This window comes from Bombus affinis, chromosome 2 (genome assembly GCF_024516045.1).
Source record: "Bombus affinis isolate iyBomAffi1 chromosome 2, iyBomAffi1.2, whole genome shotgun sequence".
Classification (NCBI taxonomy): Eukaryota; Metazoa; Arthropoda; class Insecta; order Hymenoptera; family Apidae; genus Bombus; species Bombus affinis.
The window spans coordinates 3,710,701-3,732,274 of NC_066345.1; the positions used below are offsets into that span (position 1 = coordinate 3,710,701).

At 34.9% G+C, this 21,574-nt stretch overlaps 1 long non-coding RNA gene across 2 annotated transcripts; it reads right to left on the reverse strand.

The window, feature by feature from the left end:
* Window positions 1-3,967: 3,967 nt before the first annotated feature.
* LOC126913857 (uncharacterized) lies at window positions 3,968-20,271 on the reverse strand. 2 transcript variants are annotated; one of them, XR_007709487.1, is made up of 4 exons: window positions 17,204-20,271; window positions 16,110-16,260; window positions 5,380-7,874; window positions 3,968-5,273 (listed from the first exon to the last, which is right to left on the reverse strand). It is a non-coding gene; the product is annotated as an uncharacterized LOC126913857 (long non-coding RNA). The 2 variants fall into 2 exon arrangements; XR_007709489.1 differs by having other exon boundaries at window positions 16,664-20,271.
* Window positions 20,272-21,574: the final 1,303 nt, after the last annotated feature.

Below are 21,574 nucleotides of genomic sequence, written 5' to 3' on the forward strand. Positions count from 1 at the left end.
AACAAGGATCGTACGAAACTGTGGTTTATATTTGTCGAACGTTAATCATCATAGGCTATGCCGTACGATAGGTGAATATTTCTTAAATCCAATAAAGCAGCTCTTTTACTATTGTACAGTCGAATCTCTGTAACTCGAAAACTCTATAACTTTACAAGATTACAATTTTGTTCGGTCCCTTCAGCTTCGCTGCGAACACATCTAGAAGTCAAAATAAAACTCGCTTTAACTCGAATTATTTTTCACGCGTTCAGATGTGTTATTTTACCCCCGTAACTCGAATTTGGAATAGCCAGACATCTGCAAGTCGAAATGTGCCTATAGCTATGCCACGTATCATAAAATGTGAGAAACTAATCGTTCGATATCATCTCCTTTCTTTTAACTTAACTAATCGTTAAGACCACGCAAGCCGTATATCTACTAGGTCGTCCGAAAAGTTTCTTTCGTTTTATAAGGAAACAATGGATGCACACATTTTCCGTTTTATATTATTTTATCGAATTACGTATGATCCATTTTGTTCTATCGACATAAAGATCACAACGTTCGACAGATTAGGTTTCATGTTTGTATAAAGATGCATCGTTGTAAACGATGTGTCTGTAAAAGAAAGATACTTTTCGGACAACCTAATACTTCTTCGCCCTTCGATCACGTGCACATTCATCAGTCGAACACGTAAATGCCATCATCTTCCATGTTTATAGCTTGCGCATTTGCGTACGTCGAATAAAATGAGTTCCAAGATTAAACTTAAAATATTAATAATTTCTAAAAAGGTGTTTTTTCTACCTTCTACCTATTCTACCTTCTAGCTTCTACCTTCTAATACTATCTACCCTACTAATTCTACCTTCATACAAAGCTTCTGTACGACGAATCTTCGTTTGTCAAGCTTCCTTTATTCGGGAATTTAATTTCGATAAGTCGAAAGCTCCGTAACTCGAAGACTTTATCTCTTTCTTTGAGGTTCGAGCTATGAAGTTTTGACTGTGTTTCAATTGAAACGTGTCGTGTTATATTTACATTTGCCAAAATTAAAATCGACTTAATTAAGATTGATTCTTTTTTAATAAATTTTTAACTAGTAGATTAAAACACACACGTGCTTCGTTCGTCTAATAACTAAAAAACTTGCAATTATTACTCTCATATTCGAGAAACTAAATTTTCTTATCTAGATTTTCATTTGTAGCAAAGTTTCAAATATATCTGAATCTTTCACAGATTATTAGCACAAGTTCTGTGAAAGACGCTAGGGAATCAAGACTTATAATTGGAGTGTTTGTCAGAGATACCTCTATCCACAGCTTTGGATACCTGACGGTGTTTGCATTCAACATGAAAATCGGAAATAAATCAAAGTTTGTCGATATCTGGGTCGGTCGATGGAACGTCTGTACGAGGTGTGCTTTTCTTAGAGTGGATGTTATTTACAATGGATTCTTTAAAGCGAGAACAATGGAGAAACTGTGTAACGGCAAGCCTTTGTAAATTTATTCGTTTTCACCAAATATTGAAACAAACGAATAAAAGTCACAGTAACCGATACGCTATACTTGAGTTACGTAAAAGTATAACACTCCGAGCTTTCGGATTTTGTGGATGAATAAGGATGAATAAGGATGAAGGATGAATAAGGATAATGAAATAAGGAATGAGACTGATATTATAGTATGTATTTTTATCTGTAATTCGTATCTGCCTGTAAAGGTCGATTAAATCATTTAATGGCTTAAAACATTTCATAGTTACTGATATTTGCTATACTAAAAGAAAAAAAAAAGAAATTTTGGTGTAACATTTTTTCAGCTGAGGCTTCGTTTTCGAGAAAATCGACTTCGACGATTTGATAAAATTTACTTAAACGTTTGAAATTTGCTTAATTCCAGTCTCAATAAGACTAAATAATTCACAGGTGTTTAAAACATGTTTAAACATTTGAAAGTAAGTAAAAAATGTAGAATAAATTTTTTCACAAGATGCTCTATTTTTTAGACAAACAATCTTGAAAATGCGTGTGTATATATGAAATCGGTAATTATACACGTTTAAACTTTATTTTCTTCAAACTGAGGTCATAAACGGAAGAATTCTATTTTACATTTTTGGCTTATTTTAACATAATACAGTAAAATAAGACAATATATAAAAATCTAATAACCTCCTGTTGACTGTTTATTGATACCTAATCGAAACTTAACCAAGTATTAATTATATTACTTAACCAAGTAGTAGTTAATAAAAAATTATATAATGTTCAAACTTGATTTTTTTAGAAACGAAGCGTCATATGGCAAAATTTTATTTTATATTTTTCACTTATTTTTTTACGTAGGAAAAAGTCCCTGTTCAATTGTTGTACACTCATCCTGTATACGTTAAGACGAACGTCGATCCTGTATAATATTCAGATTTTTGTTTATATATATACAAATTTTTGTTTTATATATACAAATATATACAAAAATAAATATATATATATATACATGTAATATAATATAATAATACAAATAATATAATATGAAAATACAAGTAAATAAATATGTACAACAAATATGAAAATTATGATAATTCTGTATATATACGTACGCTATGGAACACAGAATTCCAGTCATCAATGTCAAAACACGAGATCCACGCAGATAGGAAATCGTACGCCAATTGCAGTATTGAATCATAGGTATGTATTTCTGGCCAATTATCGCATACTTTCTCTCTTGATTTTTGACCGCCAATGGGAGAACATCCCAGCTGGAGAAAGTAAAACGTATTCGTAAATTTCTGACTTATTGTTAGAATTGGCAAACAGATATTACTTACACAAACAATGCTTCCGGACAGAAAGAGAGAAAGAGAGAAAGAGAGAGAAGTCTAGCTGTGTGATGTCGACTTTCCACGGAAGGATCGTCTAACACGATGTTGCAACACCTAGAAGAGATTTTTTTCATTCATCGAATTTTACACGAAGTAAACTCTCTTCTACGCAAAGACTACCTCCTCTCTGCATAACAAAATAAAGCGATCTTTCGAATATTTTGAAATCATTTGTCGCACTCACACGGATTCGAAGTATATAGATTTAATTTGTCTGCAGATCTGTGTGCATGCGTAACCAGATTAACCGTTTCCATACGTCGATCAGAAACCAACAAACACATACTTCAGAACTACAGATTTACACGTTTCGCAATTAAGAACGGTCTAGTATAACCATGTTACTCTACCCCGCTGAACGCTGAAACATGCAACCTCGGCGTTACTAAAACTTATTCCTCATTCCTTTTACAACCTATAAATTTCCAGCAGTGCATCGTAAAATTGAATTAGACGGACATACGTTACTTAGAATATTGTAATCTCCATGAGAAACTGACGATTCATCGATATTATCTTCGATGTAAGACAGTGGCTCGCGAGCATATTTGAACATTTATTGGTAGTCCGAAAACTTTTATGCGTGTATGTATTGTACATGTTAAATAAAATAGCGTAATTTGCAAAATTTGGAATCGATTTATTAGATTGTCCGAAAAATGTCTTTCTTTCGCAAACGTGTTTTTTACAACAATGCACCTTCATACAAACGTGAAACCAAGTTTGTGAAATGTCGCGGTGTTTATCTTAACAGAACAAAATGGATCGTACGTAATTCGACAAAATAATATAAAACAAATAACGTTGTGCGTCTATTATTTCCTCATAAAACGAAAGAAACTTTTCGGGCAACCGAAATGTATATAATATTAGGTCATCCCATAAGTTCGTGTCGACTTTTGTGTATACATTTCATGTGTCGATTTATAAACATACGGCGATAAGAGACCAATGCACTTGAAAAATGGGAAGAAGTTGTACAACGAGAGGGGGATTACATTTTTTCATGAAACTGAAAGGTATGTAAACAATCTTAACATATATAACCGCTCGAAAAACGGAACGAACTTATGGGATGACCTAATAAGTGTTAAAATGGTCCCACTGAATATTTAGGCTTATTAATACAATGGATAATTCACTGATGTTTAACCCTCGCGTTTAGTCCTTCGTGTCAATTTCATATACTTTTTCAGTAAAAGATTCTTTTGTTCGGTCACTTATGAAGCGATGTTTCTAAAGCATTTTGCCTTTGAAATACGACAGCTGTGAAGGAACGTCAGGATTAGTGCGAATGCGTGTGAACGACAAAGAGAAAAATGAATTATTTGTCTTTTCGTTTCATCGATGCATTACCACTGTGTCAATTTGACAGCCGAGGGACATATCATCTTGCGAAAATGACGGTTAAGTAAGACGGTTAAGTAGTCTCTGCGATATATAGGTATACTTGCAATAAATATCTTCTATGTATAGATATTCCCAGAAATTGCTTCAAACCGTATTAATATTATGATGATAGCTGAGTGACTAGAATCCATTTCGCTGCTAATGAAATTGCAAGATGTTGTGAAATGCACAGAATATATTCATACAATTTTTTAAATATAATTTTTAAAGATTTCTATAAGTATTCAAATACTTCTATCAACTACATATTGTGCAAGGTACAGTTAATGAAAATCTAAATTACTTCCTGCATTTATTAAGACATTCTCTAATAGTTTATAATGTATAGTGTGTAGAATGTGAAAAACCTGTTGTAATAAAAAGTATCAAAATTCACAGTCAATAATTCCGTTAATAAATTATCACATATATCGATATATGTATGTTGTGCAAGAAATTGAGCGAAAAGAAATGTTGCCTCTTTCTATAGAAAGGAATTGCCTCTACCGTTCTTAAGCTTACCCACTTGCAAATCCTCCGATTTCAACACGCGTGTTTCTTAATTACGCGATACAGGCCAACGACTTGCATTACGGGGTTAGCTTTTTTAATAAAGATCAGCAATGCACGTCACGCTCATTGTCACGTCACTGTTCGTTGTACGGTGCACGATCGTGAAAAATCATACGTGCTTCGCGTGCAATTATGTACATCGTCGCTCTTTTTACTGGCGAAACAATTTACCACGAGCGTGTACACGCGGTAAATTGGCACGTCAAACATGACGAAGTTGCAACACATCATTGGCTATTATTGCTATTATAATTTTTATCATATCAAGTTAGTATCTTATCGGGCTACGTTAAGATGAAGAGATAAAGTCGCCTTCGATACAGACGAGATTTTAACAGTTCCATGGCTTAACGACTTCTCTAACGCTCCTTTCGCAATTACTTCTAATTTTATTTCGAGTCGATGTATCCATTGAAAAATTGCTCGCGTATCTGGAAAAAATACAAAAACTTGTAAGTACAAGATCGCGAGAATAGAAACGATGTTGCAAGGTTTCACGTTATGCTTCGACTTTTTGTACAGTCATTTTCAACACACATGCTATTGCGTTGTAGTGCAGCAGGATTGTCTTCCATTTTCTACTTCTGTTTCTCTACTAATTCTGCACGCGTTCCATTTAATTGTTTATATCTTCATTTCGTTTTACTTGTTTACATTTTCATCTTCGTTTAGCTGTTTGCTCGTTTCTGCTTCGAGTAACCTGAAATTGTGAGAAATAGAACTAAAGAAATTCCGCGAATCTCCATCAAAATAGAGTCATCGTAAGCTTCTTCTCTATTATTCATATTATACTCTCCTTTGTTGATATTTTCGATTATGTTATTATATGATCAGCTCGTTGCCACAAGATTTAAAAATCTATATATTGCTGTTTATTTCTTTATCATTTTGATAGCTTTATCTATTCGTCCAAGCTTTTGCATATCGTTTAACTCATGCCGAATTTATTCGTTCACCTTCCTTGCTTTTCTCACTCGAACCGTGTGACACACTTTGTCCGTCATTATTTCTGGTAATATTTTTACAAACATTACGTTCGATTGCGTTTCCCGGCTTTTTCTCTCGGCTCCTTTCAAATGAAAAATGACCAGCCTTAAATTTCCACAAAGCAACGTACCGTCCTAATACTTACGTAATATTTCCTACAGATGCTAATTTACACATCTTCAGCAGCTCTTTTGTGACACTTTTTCCAAATAAGGCACACACGAACAAATTACACATAATAATGCGCATCTTAGAAGTTCTAGCACTTTAAAACAATAACGTAGAATACGATGAGAATATAATAATTGATTTTGGTAATGAGTACGGTTCTGTATCAAATTAGTTGTTTCGTGTAATTTGGTATATTTAACGAAACGTAATCTCCCACTCAATGAATGAAAAATGAATCTCACTATTTTTCATGAAATTATTGCTGATATTTTTAGCGTCGATTCTGAAACAATTTCGTTAAGAAACTGTTTCGTTCAAATTTTAATACTCGATAAAAATTATACTGTCGTTTCAGGAAATACATTTTCCTACGTCTAACTATTCTTATATTTTATTTAAGATTTGTATCAATATAAAAATGGTTTTTTATTATCATTGTTGTTCATAGTATTTTATTATTATTTTATGCAGTTAATATTGTAGTAATTATACAATCAAACGTCCATTACAGTATCATGTGGTATCATTAATATTAATATAAAAATATTTTTAAAAAGTACATAATTATTGCGATTTCTATCAGAGATTCTCTACAAATGCGTAAACGATCGCAATCTTCAATTATAAATCTTCAATTTAATAACACGAGCGCTATAGAGAAGATGTCTCCTTTCGTTTAGATGCCGCTAATGCGATATCGATACGCCAGAATATCGATTCCACGACATTTCATCCGCTCCAAATGGCTCTTATTACTGTACACGCTCTTATTAAATACACCACCTGGAATCCTTTCGCGTTCACCGAATTCTATTTACTTCCTCCGTGATCGATGCTTTTACAACGCTCGGCGTTGATGCTCGGCGATATTTACAAGTGCAAAAGAAAGTAACATCCAACTAACATTTGCCTGACTAACGCTTCGGTGAAAGCTTGAAACTTTTTACCGTATTTTATACTTGTTTTAAGATATAAACTGACATTCTATTGGCTCGATGCTTCAAATCCTCTTTTAATGATAAAATCGTGAAGTACATATTAGTTTAAACGTGGCAATTCGTTGCAGCTGCGGTCTATTAACGGCTTAAAATTTAATATTTTCTGGTAGAAGATTACTATCCTAAAATTTCAGAGTTGTTCGCATGCCTGGTTACTATACCTTACAAAAAAACCGAGTTTCATTTCAATAAACTGCGTCCTTCACTTTCGATATAATTTATTGGCGCTATATATTTATGATGTATGTATATGTTATAAAATAAATGTGTGCATATCTGTATTGTACGAGCGAGGAATGAAAGAGAGGAAGACAAAAGAAAAACGCCATGAGACGAGCGTATTACGTATGTATCGAATGAATGAATGTGCAATAAAACAAATTCATTCCTGTTTGAGATGTATAAGAGAATAGAACGGTGTACGTTAATACTTTAAATTATTCTGTTACATATAAAATAGTTATTCTGTTATATATAAATTTTGTATTTAATAAAACATTATGTTATTACTTTAACAGTATATAGAGACGTATACAAATTATTGATAAAGTAAAGTAATTGCGAAACTTACTGTATTTGCTACGAAGAAACATAAGAAACTTTTAAGCTCTTCGTCGTTCACCAAATTACTTTTAGTCGATTTTATAGCGAATTTCATGCTGGTTGACTCATTTGCTATTAAATTTAATAATAGTATCATACAAAAGCCTGTATGGTTTACGGTCAGACACAGTATAGTTTTATTATTAGATTACATATGTATACGTATGTGGCAAGAATGGTGCAGGTTGCGAAAAGCGAAATGCATCAATCCACGAGGATGCAACGTCATCCACATCAGGGAAATTTCCTTTCTCCTTTGATCTCATTATCTTTCTAAAACAAGCAATGCAGGTTAATCTCGTTCGTGTCATTGATCCATTAAAAATAATGAATGCTCAACATACACAGACAAGTATACTACGATTCGTAATAGTAAGTAAAGCAGTTACTAATAGTAGTATTTAATAGCAAAGAAATGATCGCATGGTGATCATAAGTTGCGGAATACGCGCTGAATTTTAACAATTAATACGCTAGAGCTAGCTGCTAAACAAACTGTCAACAGCACTTTTCCAAATATTTCTGCAAGCCTCATAGCATACTCTTTCGATTCCTATTACAAAATTTATGCAGCTTCATCAATGGAATAGCATTAGCATTAATAATTTGTATCTTACGAGACCACTTTTACGAGAAACTAACTTATATCTCATGGTTTTTTGAATGTTGCAAAAATAAAGTGGAAGAGTATTTCCGCCTTCGTTTGAAATTCCAGTATTTAGCGTTTCTTTTTACTTAAACACAAGTGTACCTATTTTTCTTTCGCTCGAGTCAGCAACCTTCCAGTTATGAATAAATCAAGTCTGGAAAAGTATAACGATGTTAATAAAAATTCGTCGAAAGACGGTTTCCACTGTTATCTCGCAATTTTCTAGGCGCAGCTTTCAATTTAAATATCGTATTCCTTCGGCTTAAATATGCTACCAGTACGCCTTTATTCACAACGACACAGTCTACACGGCGACATACAACTTTGAATTATTTTACTTGACCTGCAGTCTGGAGAACCTTGTACCAAAAAAGGTTGCAACGCGACTTTCGCGAAACGTGAATTACATTCAACGGGTGACATACACGTCAAGCACCCTTGTAAAATTAAGTAGGAAATAATTAAAATTATTAACCGTTATAGTAACGACGCATATTAGAAAACAAGTCTGACATAGTATATAATTAACATAACTAGTACTTTTTATTAAACTATAATTTTTCATAATATTTTATATTATTTAATAATATTGTGTATTATATATAATTCATACTATATGTAATAGATTATAATTATATGTCTATATGTGCTAATTATATTGTATTAATTTTTCCTGTTATTTATAAATCGCATGTACTTATTATCTTACAATTTCTAAATGTATAACTCTTTCCAGATCTTGCGTGTAGAATTCATTGAAATACGTAAATATCAAAACGTAACAAACATTTTGTAGAGTCAAAACAGCACGTGTTTAACCAAGAATAATAGTTCGAACATTTTACAACACGAAGGCAGATTTTCAAAACCCTCATCCTCTTCATAATTACGCATGTATAATTAAAATAAACGTTTTCACGCTTCACTCTCTTCCCTTTTAAAATCTATCCATATTTGGCTGACAAGAACAGTGTTTTAAGTAACTAATAAAAATAACATAAAACGTGCATATATTAGCATTTAATCGCATTCGTTAATAAGTTAAATAGGTCTATACCATTAATTACCTTGACAAGAGAAAAAAGCGAATATACGTGCGAATATCATTTAAAAAGAAAAAACATTCCAATCCATTTATTACCTTACCCAAATTGTTATACGATGGAATCTGGATTCATCAAAGAAACAAGTATTAATTTATAAAATTTCATCATCGACTTCTACTCGCGATTTTTCTAATCCCATTAAACATCGAAGATTCAACATTCGAATAGATATTTTTCGCATACAGAATTTTTTTCATGAAGGAATTCAGCATTTCAGTATTTCGAACATCGGAGAGAAGATAACATTAATTTCACATAAAGTTAAGTATCCATAACGAAATTATTCCTCCTCTAACTCGCACATCGAACAAACGGGCGCCAAGTAATTTCCATCTTTGGCTTAGAAAAGATATGATTTAACAACGTACATCGTGTGACTAATTACAGAAATATTTTGATTAATCAGAATTAATTAGAAGGAAAAGTGGAAAGCAAAAACAACGCGAAACCGGAACTACGCGCGTAGCACGCAACACGCGCGTTGCACGTGCATAATCGCATGTGGTTTGGATGCACCTCGTGTACACATAGTCGTGGAGACGCATGCAACATGGGAATCGATCGACCGCTTGGCGACGAGGTACACTTCAGGTGGACATTTAATTACGAGTTTGCCATCTGCCGCTGACACCGTCCCAATCGCCGTAGTGACGTAATCGTTGCCTCAGTATGGATCGAATTAGGCTAAAACGTTCAGTAACGTACAGTAAAATTCAATTTATGCGAACAAGTTGATAATCAGTTTTAAAAAAAACTCTCATATACACTTCGTTCGTAAGTATATGGACGGTACGGTGGATTTCTACTAACAGCAAGTATCTGAATATTACCTTCAACGTGAGTTATAGACTTCTTACAGACAACACTGTAGACGCAAGGATTAAAAAATATTATTTTTTTTATGATATAATGTCCTATGTGTCAATGGAAACACCGTAGCATAGTATTTGGGAGCAATTTCCAATTTGTAAATAATTACGTATGTGTTTAAAGGAAATACCATGTCCATAATCGTCTCTGTGTAAAACTGTGAGTTAAGCGCATGCACGCTGAACATCATCAATTTTATAACAATTTTTACTAGAAACATTATGAACACACTTTTGTAGTAGAAATAAACATCTTGATCTCTAAAAAATATATTTTTTGTTTTTATACGAGCTATTCGGAGATAAGCAGGATTGGTACTTACAGTGCCTGCACATTTAAACGAGTGGCACATTCTCTAGTTTAGTTTTCTCTACGACTAAAAGCCATGTACAGGCTTTTCTACGAATGCAATTTCTCTGGTGAATCTAAATTAGCGTAAAAAGTAGAAAATTCTCCGACGCATCCAGACTATTGTACGTTTAAGATCTTAGAATTAATCAATCAATTAATCTTATAATATTATCTTGTAATTAATATTTATTTTATAATTTATTTTATAATTATAATTATATGATCTTATCATTAATAAATCAGAAGAAATTTTGGAAATAATTTTAAACCAGAGATGCTATTTTCTCTCTGATGCAAAGTTTGATGTTTGACACTTATAGGGTTGTCTATAGGAAATCTTCACTTGATTAGAATCACGAAACTTGAATCCAAAATTTTGTAAGCTTTCGGATCTCTGAAACTCGAAACGCTTACTTTTCCTTTCCTTTTTTAAGCAGCCCAGTTTGTCAGAGACTTAAAAAAACGTATTCGCAGAAAATCGAAATACTTTGAGGTCAAAGTCACCGATACTAACACTAAAATTAATCTAATACTAACAATAGTCGCTTTTCAGGTTTATGAGAAACTATTTAAAATCTTAAAAAGCTTTTTTTCAGAAAAACGAATTATTTAAGATGAAAATCATCAATACTAACACCAAAAGTAATTCAATACTAACAATAGCTGTCTTTTCGGCTTTATAAGAAACTAAATTTTTATTTTTTCCCAATAAAAACGATTGCTATGGGTTGATGAAGTCGTATTAATTAAAACAAGCCCAAAGTGTAAATATGAACTCAGATCGATTGTTATTAGTCAAATAAGAGCAAGTTTGTATCGCCACAACAGTCTCGCAAGTAATTTACGCAAATTATCATTTACTCGAGTTTCGAGAGTTTACCGTGCCGTCCTTAATACGAATTAGCGGCAAACCAGTGATCAAAAGCAACACCTTCACTATCTTCATGTTTTATTATCACTGCCATATCAAGTTATCAGAACTGTTCTATTCTCCGATATGTTTCAATAAATGCAATTCCATTAACACTTTGAATGCCACGCCGAAATCACATGTTTTGCTCAGGACGCCACGGGAGTATTTTTATTATTCAAAGTATAAGTGGTCACGAGTGACCATTGTGACGGCTTGATAACAGTTGATAGCGACATATTATAACAAGTCTTCATTTATTTCAACAAACCATTCGCATTCCTTATTTCGTCGTAAGCAACACGTCCATAATATATTGTTGAAAGATGTAGAAGATATTAGTAAATAGTATTTTCTTATTCTATATATAATAGTAAGGTATGTTCACACTTCTAGCTTCAATTATATGATTATAAAGCATCATTTACGTTTATTTTCTAAGATGTGTTTACAATGATATTCGTAGGTTACCCCTCAAAGATATGGATGCAAACACAGTGCACCGTTAGATGCAACATTTGTTCTCATTTTTTTTATCGATGTTCTAATAAAAATGTTTAATTGTTCAATGGGCACTTTTTATTTCAAAGTATCTTCTATTTATCGGTTATATTCAAAATGCCCTAACTGTCAATTTTCATTCAATTTTTACAATTATAAGAAGCTCCAGCGTGGCGTCACAGGAGAAATTGTGGCCCGTCATATATGACCAACGTGGCAGTCAAAGTGTTAGGAAACCCCGAAACAGCTAGAATTCCTGTACTACACATGCGAGTGCAAGTAAAGTTCAAATCACCACAATGTAAGAACTCGTCAAGTTGTCTCGAAATTGAGATACAAAGGCGCGACGCTAACCAGAATCGAAATGAAATTAAAAATACAATGGAGAATAAAGGTAAAGTCGTGGCGCATCGAGCCAGTTCGCTCATCGACCGGAATAAATCATGCTGACGCTTTTTGTTTCTAGGCCCAAAGCGACACGATTATTATGAAGCCGATCTTTCGAATTAATAGACGCGGATCGTACCTCGTCGACCGTATCGCACGGCTAGTTACGACTTCGAAGAGGTCGTCGCGGGAACGCCGACGACGACGACGACGACGCGTCACCGAGTTCCCGAAGAAAATTACGAACTTTCTCGTGGTTCTCTCTAGTTTAAGGTGTCCGCTGATGAAACTCGTGGGAGTCGACCGATATCCCAGCTACCGTTCATCATCGAGCAGACAATTGTCTGCAACTACTGGATCTTCGACGCGACGAATAAAATCGGAGCAACGATGGTGCTAGTCTAAAGCTATATTGCAAAGATACATTCTAATGTATATATGTACAGTGACTCACGGAAATATTTGAATATTTAACACGGAAAGGTTTAACGAATATGTTACGCGTTCCACGGAGATTTTTACAATTCCATTAGAACTATAACGGGGCATTATAATTAAATAATAATTAAAAATAAGATAATAATTTAAAACCAGTACGAAGTTGTACGTAGAAGTTACAAGATTTTTATTGCAAACGTACTCTTAGTAAGAAATTAGCACGTGAAACGTGGAACGTACAGTTAACGTTAAAGGTGATGATTCTTCTTAATATAGAAAAAAACTTTTTAATTTAGAATTTCAAAGATCTGAAATTAATACGCGATAAAGAGGCTAGTACGAAAGGACTTGGAGATGTTAAACGTTAATAATACAAAAATTAACGTAATGACAGCTTCTGCAGTTAATACGTTCTACGTTGCTTTTGACAGCGAAATTTCACTGTAATTTCCTGTAGAGGCTTTTATTATATTATCAGGCAAGTTAGGTAATTAGGTAGAATTGACAGCGAAGTTTTCTCGCTGAAACTTCTTTTAGAAACTTCTATTAATTTATAATAAAACGTAAAAATGAGGAAATTTCCAAATTACGTCAAATTTCTCTGGAAATGTGGTCTCCATGAGAGATAACTAATATTGTTTAAAAAATTAACAAGTTTGAATTGCAATTAAATCAACTTCCAAACAACCAGATTACACGAAACTTCGAAAAAGTAGAATTTTGAAATTTCATCGTAGCTATAAGTTAAAGTAATATCGTAGGTGTTACGTTACAAAACACACGCTAATCGCTTTTATAGTAATCCTGACTCTTGGCAAATAAAAATGCAAAATTAAAAAAAACACTTAACGTACCAATTTAATTTAACTACACGTGTCTTTTAAACATTATGTTCGCGAGATATCTTTTGTTACATTCTGTTTTTCTGTCATATACACAGGGAAATTATCTTTTAAGAAACAATCTCGTAGATTTATAATATCCATCTTCCTGTTCAATAACAGTCACTTTGTGCCACCCTTAATGGATTAAAACAGATTTCGATAAAAACGATCAAATACGAACAATCCCATAATTACAGCGAAACTGTAATGTAATTTAGGAGGAATTTTTTGTTCGTACAGCTGTTTCTTCAGCTGAGCCGTAATTTCCTACTTTATAAACGGAAAGGTTAAAGAACATAGCGGCCAAGCGAGTAAAAGGATCACCTTGGTTTTCACAAGTAATTCTTCCGACCACGGTCTGCGATTATAGAACATTTTTTTTATTTTTTAATAACCCGCACAGCCTTGAATCGATGAAAACGGCCGCGTCGACTTTCTTATATCTGTAATGGTACTTCATACGACAGTGTGCACGGCGTAAAACGCAGATTATTCTTTATTAATTATACCTTGAAACGATCAACGGTTTCGTCATGTGATGTACGTAACGTAAAAATGTTACTTAACATGCTACCCATTCATGATCTAAGGAGAAGGGAGAAAAGAAATCGTTTTCAAGATCGCTCATCGATGATGTTCACGGCTAAATACAATCGACTGTTTCGATAACCATCGCTATAGAAAGGCAAGTCGTACATGTGGTGACAATAGTAATGACTATGTAGTTAACGCTGAGACACATGTACTACTTCTCGCGTCGTGTGCAAATGCGTTATACCGCAAAAGTTTCGCATCAGATCTGTTGCTGAATTTGTAACGACAACTAAATACGTTTTTACGAGATCGTCTCGAATTATTGGAAATTATAATCCTCGAACGGATACATAAATACGAATTGAAATTGTTGAAATTGAATTATTGGACTCCGGATGATCATGCGAATTAATATTTTTGTAAAAATAAATACAGGAACGTGAGCGAAAGGTGAATAGAAAATTTTACCCTCTATATATCATAACGTTCAGTTTACTTTGAATATTTTACGAGTTTTATTCTTTTTTTTTTTTTTTGCTATTTATTTTCTTTTATTTTTCATTTATTTTATTTATGCGCGTTATATGCATCTCGCGTATTCGTGATATTTGTTACGTTATGTCTATTTCTGGTTCGCGAATTATGCGTGTTGCAATAAATAGACAACGCTGACTTCGATCTTACTAACATAAGATTGATCTCTGGAGAAATGAGCGCTGTTAAAACAGCAAAAGTGCAAGACGTTATTCTTGAGAAATAACGATGAAATAAAAAGGATGAAACTAATAATGAGAACCTTAGATTCATTCATAAAAACTAAATTGGTTTTTTATCTGGCAGGTGATCTGATTAAGTAAAACTTTTACACGCTATTGTATGGAATATATGTTTAAGAATATATGTTTAAGTAGCTTAACTGATTCGAAACATAACTATGAATTGATATAATGTCTAATAAAATTATTACTTATTTTGTCTTGACTGCAAAGTAAATCAAAATCTTTAAATGTCGTGCAATTTTTCCATGTTAAATGCAAGAAAGATTCGTGGAAAGATATTTTTACTCCATTAGATTGGAACACAAACGCATTAACAACAATATTAATCTCATCCATTGTCGAATTATCAGATAGCTGAAGGATTTACATTCTACATTAGTTTTGTGAAAACAGTAGCGTCGAATACAATGAGAATATAATAGTAGATTTTGGTAATGAATACAGCTCGGTCCCAAATTAATTATTCTACATAATTTAGCATAGATCGTGCGATACTTTAATTGAATTTAACGAAACGTAATCTTCCAGCCGACGAATGAAAAATGAATCTACTGTTTTTAACGAAAACTACAGCCTGACATTTCGAGCACAGATTCTGAAACAATTTCATTTGGGAATTTATTCGTTCAAATTTTAATATTTAAAAGTCGTATTCACGTTTCAGAAAGTACATTTTTCCGACGCGTAATTATTACTATATTTTCTTTGCAATTAATATCGGTAGCAAAATAACATTTTATTATCACACAGTTAACGTTGTAGTAACTGTATGATTAAACATCTATTATAGAATATTATGTGGTATTATCAATATCAATACAAAAATATCTACAAAAAATACATAAATTTTTAAATAATTAAAATAAATAATTTTAAAAAACAAGATTACAGTTTGTTTAACTGACGCTCCATATTGCGTATTATAAATAATATCGTGCAATATTTCCATTCTTTAAGAAAAGATTGATGATTTACTGAGATAAAACAAGGCAGGTGAGGAAATTACTCAATTGACCAATTTTCACTTTTCAAACTTATATTTCCATTAATGCAACCGCCTACAGATTGTGATTTCAAACTTTTTCTCCATCTTACTCACAGAATATGGCATCACACTAATTACTTCGTTAATTTGATATCTAATACTGATATCGAACATCCGATCATCTTCACAATTACGAATCCTAATGCGAGTTAAAAATACAGTGCACGTATCTTTCAATATTTTCCGTACGAAGATCTTTCCAGGCCTGAAATATAATATGAAAGAAAATAATGAAAGCAGATATTCATTTCACCTACGTTGCACATGTATTAAATATCATAATGAAAATATTTTGCTTCGAACATTTTTGTATCTTGTATAATATTACGTATATTCTGTGTATTTTGTGCTCTCAAATTTTTCACAAATACGTAACAATCCGCAATTTATATATTAATTAAAATTTCGCATCCAAATTGACACGTAGTACCTTTATTTGCTTCGTAACTGCAAGGCAGAAATGAAAAAATTTCATGGAAACTCGTATGAAGCTACAAATATGAAAAGGTAAATGCGGGACGAACTACAAGCTCTTAATTAAAAGTCCAGATCAAATTAAAACGAAATGTTGGAAAACGTCGTAAGAGTAGATCAAAATACAGACGTACATAGCTTATAACACGGATAACGAAGATCCGGTCAGCAGCAAATGCAATTTGTATCGCAGCTTGCTTTCTGTCCGATTATTGAGATATCCGGTTTTAAAACGTATCAAGTTGTTGGGTAGATCAACGGCGTTCTTGACAGTCGATATATTCTTACTTGTGACTCGCGAGATTGAAGAAATTTATTACAAATTTATTCTATTTGCTGTTTCATCTATTTTTATTTAGTCTATTATTCTAGTCTATTTATTATTACTTGCTACAAATTATACAACGCCTGTCAAATGATAAGATTCTGTGATGAAAATAACAAGAATTGCGATCAGATAATTAGTGCCACGGTTGTGAGTCGCTGAAGATCATACAAAAGATTTTGTTCGCAAGTTGGTGCGTTCAACTGTATCAACCATTCACCGAACACCATAATTCTCACGCGTTCGAAAGGCGTCGTGAACGCTCGTCGAAAAGGAGATTCATGTGCGTAGCGAGGTGATCGGAACAATCGAGACAAAAAGGGTGGAAAAATCAGGCGTTGCAACACACCGGCTGTCATAAACGAGAGTGGCGACGAGGCGAGGAAATCGGCTGTGTGTCGGTCGGCGGAGCATCCTGCTCACGGCGTCGTAATAATAATCCCTTTAATCAATTAGCTCGACGGGAAAATGAAGCAATCGACGTGGCGCGGAGACTATGTCGGCGCGATGCACTGCGCTCGCCCGCAGAAAACTACCGACCACGGATATTAATTATCTAGGGCAGAGATGCGCACAATGCTCCGTCTGTCTCAGCTGCGATTGGTCTGACATGACTTTCGCTTTTTCCTACCCCACGCTAATCTAGCCTCCTTTCCATCTCCACTTCTTCCTAGCTAGTCCCTGGGCCGTTCATCTGCTGCGTGCTATGGAAATCACAACGCGCCGAAAACGAGAACACGGCGAGCGCTGTTCGCTTTTTCCTGGAACGGAGACGTCGTCCTGCTCGTCTCTCGACAAAATTCCCCTGGCGCCGCGCCGCGGTTACCATTGTTCCAACGATGCAAATCGCTCAACTGGATCGAAAGGAGCTCAACTCGCTGGCGATCAACCGCGACTCGGTAAACGCGATCCTTCGCTGTAAAATCTTTCAGTTCGTTTGGATGACGGAGGCGAGGATGATCGATAATTGGCTGGAAAGTTTTATCGCTATCGTTAGCTTGGGAATTAAACGTTGAATCCTTCGGGCGAATTTATGAACCGTCGCATTCGCATCAGAGTATAAATTAGGATTTATCGATAGGTTTCTAGAGGCTGTTCGGAGAAACTGCTTCGAAATCCGTAAAATTAGCATCGCTCGGATACGAGCATGATGAATGAAGCGTATAGTCTGGTTGATGTAAAGTAAGCATATCGATCGACTCGATGATTGTTTCTTAATTGATTCCTCTATTGTGCTCGAGTCCGTACGACTCGATAATTTAACGTCGATCAACGTAACTTCTTTGTACCGAATTCTAATGGAACTAGACTTGCTCAATACACGTACAAATTTTTCGTTACATTTATCAGGAAGGTACACGTTCGTAACAGTTGCGTAAGTTTTGCTGCCATAATGCACGATCAGATAGTTAGCAAATGCAGAATTATAAAAAAACGTTTTTGGAATAAATATAAGGATCCTCGCTATTGGCTTCATTTTATTTCTCGTAATTGCTTAAAAAGATATTGAATAATTTAAAGTAAACGATATTTTATATGCTCTTTTTTTGCTCTCTTAGCTTAGACAATCATTTTCTCGGAGAGACTGTCAAGTTGTAGAATCGTATATTAATAACAATTCGGAATAATTTAATCTAATTTTTATATTTTCTGTCAGCCTAGTTCCAGTATTTCAGGAAGTTCGGTTACTCTCCAAAGGATCGCAGTTCTATCTATAACGGTAGTTTTTGAAAGTTCTCTTTACGAGAAAAAACTAAAATATCAGTTCACGTGAGACTAACGTTTAAGCAGTTAACGCGGAACTTTTGCATAGCGCTGTATCGGTAACGCTTTAAGATCGTTAACAGATACCTATGTCTGAGTTCAAAAAACGGAACGTTGGTAAATTAGCCGAAGAAAAAGCGCAAGCTTTCGTTCTTCATCACGTGAGAGATCTTATCGATCAACGCACGCTACAACATCGACTACCTGGAAGTTCAATTTTTTTTTCTTTTTTTTTCTTTTTGGTTACGCGGCGGCCGGTGTTGCAACGGTCCAATCAATGACGTGCCCCGATGATAAACACATTCGAATCTGGGCCAACAATTCATATTACCGCAACGTTGTCATAGCGGGTGCATCTCAGCAACTGTGGTACGCTAGCATCGGCTACGTTATTACTACACGAGCAATAATAAATCGTCGATTTAGCAACGTTCTTTCAGCAATCAGTGAGAGCGCACTAACTGCCGCGAGTGTTTCGCGAACATCGCCGTGTACGTCGGCGTAAAGGGGAATTAGAAAAAAACGGAAGGCGGAACGATATAGATCCGTCGAACGTACTTACGTGGCCGAAGATCGAGAAGCCGAACGTTTATCTATAATCGAACAGTTAGACAGACCCGTGTACACGACCGCGATTCCCACGTTCGTTTATTTCCAACCCGGCAAGGAAAACTTGAAAAGGGTAGGTGTAACGAAAAATTCGTGCTCCGCTGAACGCGAAGCAAAATTCACGATGGTTGGCACGTGGTTGCGAGTAAAACGTAGAACCGTGACAGAAATCGATGCATCATATCGTTCTTCCAATTTGCAGCGTCCAACTAGGCGAATAAATTTGCACGGCACAGGCTCAGATGCGATCTGCCGCTGTACATCATCGAGACAACGAAGATCGAGTAAGAGGGTACGAAACGTACGAGCGACGCGGCGGTAATACGTCGATTTGCTAGATTGCGCGTTAGTCGTTCGCCTCGCAAGAGCATCCAACTGTATCTGTATTCCATCGACGATATCGTCATTTTCACGAACAACTTCGTACACGTAGGCAGATCGTGTCCTCGGCCTAGAAATCATGCCCATCGTCATCCGTGCTCCGTATATCGCAATGGGTCAGAGCGAAACGTGTTCCGGGCAAATGCTTGCCTAAGTAGCGACGTTAGTCGTGCTCACCCATGCAGCCGCTAAAGTTCTTAATCCTAATTTAGCGGGACTATGGCTAGCGATGATTCTTTGCCGGTTGCGCAAAAAATATGGTGTAACCGACGCTCCGCCATCGCCAGGCAATTTATATTAATCGAGCGTGATTATTAAATGAAACGGGGATTCTACATCCGACCGCCTTTATCGTGATCGCTGCAAGAAACGTCAGCGAATCTTTACGTTTGCGTCTGTAGGAATTGGGAACGACGATCGCTTGCCAATATCGTCACGCTTTTGTCTTCTTCGTGTATTATAAAGAAATAAAAACCTATACCAACGTACTCTGTGTCACGTTATATCTAATTACATCCTAGTTGTACCCTGTTATGAATTATAAATATCTAGGTATAACGGTAGTCGCACGGGCTTAAAAAATATCAGATAATGTTAGTAATTATGGCTTTACCCAATTCATGGAAATATTTATAAAACTTGAATAAAAAATGAATTTCCTAAAACCTATGCGCTTTACTATACCTGATTACGTATTATATATATTATGATATGCTATAAATATATAATATAATATAAATAAATATACATATTTGGTAGATGTATTAATATTTACTATACCTGTTAATTACTGTCGACCAGTTAATATGAATAATGGAATTATAAGATTTGCAATAATTGAGTTTCATAAATACATAAATTAAATCAAATCAAATCACGCTTTTTTAATTTATTACTTTACATTAAGTAATATAACAAATTCGTACACTTACACTAATAAATGTTACGACTGTCTTATGTAGTATAGCACACGATCGTTTTCTGAAAGACAGAGGAAGTTCCTCGATTTGTTTAAAGGCCAATCGTCAAACGATATAACAATTCTACGATTGTGTCATACTGAAAAAGGCATACGTTAATATAGTCTTTTAAGGAGCAATGATAGCCAATGACTACCACACACACGTTTTGGAGAAACTTTAGGAGAAACTCCTTTTAATGAAATTGAAACACATAGTTGAGAATAGATTCCCGTAATATTCGACACGGTATTGACCAACTGCTCGGTTACTTATAATTCAAAATACACAAAGCTTCCTATTAAGAATGCAACTACTTTCCTATTCGATAAATCAACGTAGAGGAACTTTTGACGTCGTTATATTCGCATCACGATTGAAATAAACGAGCGCCCAAAATTTGACTAACAATAGGAATTAAATTCGCACTCTGAATAGGCCAGCGTTTTCACTTCCGGAGCAAGCTTGTAAATCATTCGGAGAATACCGAAAATTACGCAAAGTCGTCCGAAACTCAGATCAGTCGAACTGTCCGGTCTTCTTCTCTTCCTTTTAAAAGCTAAACTTCTGATTATCGTATAAATGAGATGACAGAAGCCCGAATCAAAGGGCATCCTTTGAAAAGTTCACGTTCGGGGAGCGTTGTTGTAACCAAAGAACGCAACGAATAATCTACATAGATATTTAATAAAATGACGAAACGTCGAATAACTGGCACGAGATGAACAGGCATGTCGGTGCCTCGGGTGATCGTTACCGCCGTCATCATCTCCCGATCTCTGCCATCGGCTGTGACATCAAGGCCGCGTCTGCGGTAATTTATCATAACGAGAGCTTTAAATTCGTGATGCGACAAGAAAAGACGCGAACAATACGAAGATCGAAAGGGAAGAACAGAGACGAACAGGTTTCGATGTAAGAGACAAAGAAAGGAAAAAATGGTAGAGTAACAGCCTGACCAGGGTCAACCACGACGCTAAGACGCATCTCTTACCGATCCTCCACCC